The following is a 3,960-nucleotide window of genomic DNA, read 5'->3' on the forward strand; positions in this document are numbered from 1 at the left end:
TCATCTCCAGGTACCCATGTCAGTTCACTATGGTTAAGGTTTTTCATGTTTTGTTATTAGTTCACCCAGTTTAGGTTATTGTTTAGTTTTCAACGATGCCCTATTATTTTGTACCCTCATTACTAGTCTCATTAAACGGCTTGTTTTGTTAATCCACACCACGTTTCGGTCTGCGCTTGAGTCCTCCTCTGCAACACATACGGCCTGCCCCAGCCAGACCGTGACAGTACGACCTGACCACTATGGACTCAGCAGACCGCGAGCTTTACGAGCGTCGGGAGGCAGCCTTCGCCCAGCTGGAGGAGGAGCTCCGCTGGAAGCCGTGGCGTACCCCCGACTACGAGCGCATTTTCCATGGGACTCGGCTAGCTCTCGGAGGTCCCAAGAGCTGCCGAAAGTCCCCGCCTGTTGCGCTGCCTGCATCTAAGCCTCGCTCGCTTCAGGTGGGAGTCCTCCGTGTGGCTTCAGGCGCTCACGCTCCAGCCTCGGTGTCTCCGTTCTGTGCACCAGGGGCTCAGTCGCTCGCTCCGCCGGCTTCCTCCGCTCGAAGGAAGCGGCGCGCCACAAACTGGACAATGCCGAGCTCACGGTGGTGAGTGAAAATGACTTTTATTCTCACGTCCCGTCTGACATTAAAAACAATCGGCTCACTTCCGATCCATGGGGAATTTCCCTTATGGATGACTACGTGGACTGGGAGGATCCGTTTTGTTTTACTCCCTCTACACAGGGAGGGATGAAAAGCAATTCCCGCTCGCCTAAGCCTGCACATAGGGTTAAAGGACAGACTGTTAATTACGTTACCAGGACAAACACACTCAGTTCCACTTCCGTCTGTTCAGGTTCTGTCAGGTCCGGTTCAGTCATCCTCGAGTCAACCCGCTCTGCAACTGTTAACTCAAGGATTTTGAAAACCGTTAAAACTAAGACTGCTAAGGCTAAGACTGCTAAACATGAAGTGGACAGCGGGTTTATTTTTGATAGATCCGTGTTTGTCGAACCTGTATATGTTGACCCTGAGCCTACTCCCGTTCCTGCTCGTGTTTCTCCTCCCGGGGCAGCTCGGGCCCAGCGTACCTCTGCACCCGTGTCTGTTCCTCGGGTGGGGGAGACTGAGGCCCAGTTGGCTCCCGCTCTGGTTTCCAGGCCAGCTGAGGCTCTGACCCTTTCTGCACCCGTACCTGCTCCTCGGGTGGGAAGGGCAGTTGCCCAGCCGTTGCCGGTACCTGTTCCGGTCCCCAGGGTGAGGGCAGCCAGGATACAGCCCGTCTCCGCACCCGTACCTACTTCTCGGGTGGGAGTGGCTAGTGTCCGGCATGCTCCTGCACCCGTCCCTGTCTCTACTGAGGGCTCAGGAGAATTCGGTCTGCAATCCACGCCGCCATTGCTACTGCATGCCTTTCAGTCGTTAGCCCAGTCGTTAGCTCTGTTAGCAGCCCGGTCCATAGTTCACTTTCCTGTGCTTCCGTTAGCTCAGCCCTTAGCCCACTGTGCAGCTCAGCCAGCTCCCCATTGTTCAGCTCAGTTATTTGCTCAATCACCTGCTCAGCCTTTTGTTCAGCCAGTAGTCTCGGCACCTACTGGTCCTGCCACTGCTTCTGCTGGAGGGCCCGAGGAGCCCGTCCAGCCTCATGCCTCGTCTGCTGGAGGGCCCAAGGAGCCCGTCCAGCCTCATGCCTCGTCAGCTGGAGGGCCCGAGGAGCCCGTCCAGCCTCATGCCACGTCAGCTGGGGGTTCAGGAGAACCGCACCAGCCTCATGCCACGTCAGCTGGGGGTTCAGGAGAACCGCACCAGCCTCAAGCCACGTCAGCTGGAGGGCCCGAGGAGCCCGTCCAGCCTCAAGCCACGTCAGCTGGAGGGCCCGAGGAGCCCGTTCAGCCGCCTTCAGATTCTGCTTCTGTTTCGCCTGGTCCAGCTTCAGCCTGTGCTTCGCCTGGTCCAGCTCCAGCCTGTGCTTCGTCTGCTGCAGCTCCAGCCTGTGCTTCGTCTGCTGCAGCTCCAGCCTGTGCTTCGTCTGCTGCAGCTCCAGCCTGTGCTTCGTCTGCTGCAGCTCCAGCCTGTGCTTCGTCTGCTGCAGCTCCAGCCTGTGCTTCGTCCTCGTCTGCTGCAGCCTCCGAGTCTTCGTCCTCGTCTGCTGCAGCCTCCGAGTCTTCGTCCTCGTCTGGTGCAGCCTCATCAGAGCCTTCGTCCTCGCCTGGTGCGGCTTCATCAGAGCCTTCGTCCTCGCCTGGTGCGGCTTCATCAGAGCCTTCGTCCTCGCCTGGTGCGGCTTCATCAGAGCCTTCGTCCTCGCCTGGTGCGGCTTCATCAGAGCCTTCGTCCTCGCCTGGTCCGGCTTCATCAGAGCCTTCGTCTTCGCCTGGTCCGGCTTCTGCTTCTGCCTTGTCTGGTCCAGCCTCGGCCTCAGCTCCTGCTTCGCTGTCGCCTGGTCAAGCTTCAGCCACTGCTTCTGTGTCGGCCTCGCCTGGTCCTGCGGCTGTGTTGCCACCGCCCAAGCCGCGTTTTGCCCCTTGGAATCGCCGGCCGCTTTCCGGGCCGTTAGCTGGACATCGTTACCATCGGGGTCGGCCCCCTGAACCTTCGAACTATGACCTGCTATGCCGTCGGCCCCCGGGCCGGCCCCCTGATCACATGGACTATGACTTTCTGGACCGTCACCCTCCGGGTCGGCCCCCTGAGGAGTCGTGAACTGTTCCCTGCACTCCTTTGCTTTTGGTGGACATTTTGGTTTTGTGGCCTTGTTTCTGGCCCTCCGTCCTGGGCCCCCGCCGCCCGCCCTTGGTGGGTTGTCTTTTTGTTTTGTCTTTTCGGGGTTTTGGGCGTCTGGAATCCGCCCTTGAAGGGGGGGCTCTGTCATGATCCTGGGTCTGCTGACCCAGCGTTTTGTGTTTAGTTTATGTAGCCTTCAGGTTTCCTAAGTTTATCATTATCATGCCTAGGTGTTACTAGTTATTTTCCCCTCGTGTTTCCACTATGTTAAGTCTCCCCTGCTTTCATGTATTTTATGTCTGTGGCGTATGTTGTCAGTCCAGGTTGTCATGTTTATATCTCACTGTTTCCTGTCTTATTGTGAAGAGGTCTGGTGTGTCTGTGTTCATCGTGTTCAGTTTTACTCTCCCATTGTCACGTCGTTATGTTCATGTGTGTCAGCTGGTTCCCCATGTGTTGCCACTTCCCTCATTATTCTCCTGTGTCCATTTAGTCTGTGTGCTCTCAGCCATTCTTTGTCAGGTCGTCTGCTCATCCATGTCTCATCTCCAGGTACCCATGTCAGTTCACTATGGTTAAGGTTTTTCATGTTTTGTTATTAGTTCACCCAGTTTAGGTTATTGTTTAGTTTTCAACGATGCCCTATTATTTTGTACCCTCATTACTAGTCTCATTAAACGGCTTGTTTTGTTAATCCACACCACGTTTCGGTCTGCGCTTGAGTCCTCCTCTGCAACACATACGGCCTGCCCCAGCCAGACCGTGACAAATGGTGCATTTGCGCTGTAGCTAAATACAAACTTGAAGTATTTTTACACAACCATTTCCACCACATTCTGCTTTCTTATACCACAGGCAAATATTTACTAATACTTTTAACTGTTATGTATGTTTTTGTAAAATGTTCATTATAGACAAGAAAAATATATGTTGAGATTATTTCCACCATTCAAAACTGTTCAAATTTGTCACAGACTGACCAGTTATGGTTGTTAAATATCAATCACATATTATTGTACATGTCACACAGTAAAATTTAAAGCTATATTTAACTTTGATGATGGCATGCATTCACTATTCATGCAATGTCATAATTATTTCCATCCAGTTTTTATTCTGGGAGTGTCACTAAAGTCCTCTCCAGTACTTCCCAAAGACATCCCAAAGATTCTCCGTGTATTAATGTGTGGACTCTGTGGAGGCCAAGCCATGTGGGAGCATCATGTCGTGACTTCTGAGCCTCTCTCTGT

At 53.7% G+C, this 3,960-nt stretch overlaps 1 pseudogene; it reads left to right on the forward strand.

Moving 5' to 3' along the window:
* The first annotated feature begins 242 nt into the window (after positions 1 to 242).
* On the forward strand, positions 243 to 2,689 carry LOC147322260 (uncharacterized; annotated as a pseudogene).
* Positions 2,690 to 3,960: the final 1,271 nt, after the last annotated feature.

Source organism: Aulonocara sp. 'chitande type north' Nkhata Bay, linkage group LG9 (assembly GCF_057382095.1).
Source record: "Aulonocara sp. 'chitande type north' Nkhata Bay isolate Kocher_YH1m ecotype deep benthic linkage group LG9, A_spYH_male_GT1.1, whole genome shotgun sequence".
In the NCBI taxonomy this organism is placed as follows: domain Eukaryota; kingdom Metazoa; phylum Chordata; class Actinopteri; order Cichliformes; family Cichlidae; genus Aulonocara; species Aulonocara sp. 'chitande type north' Nkhata Bay.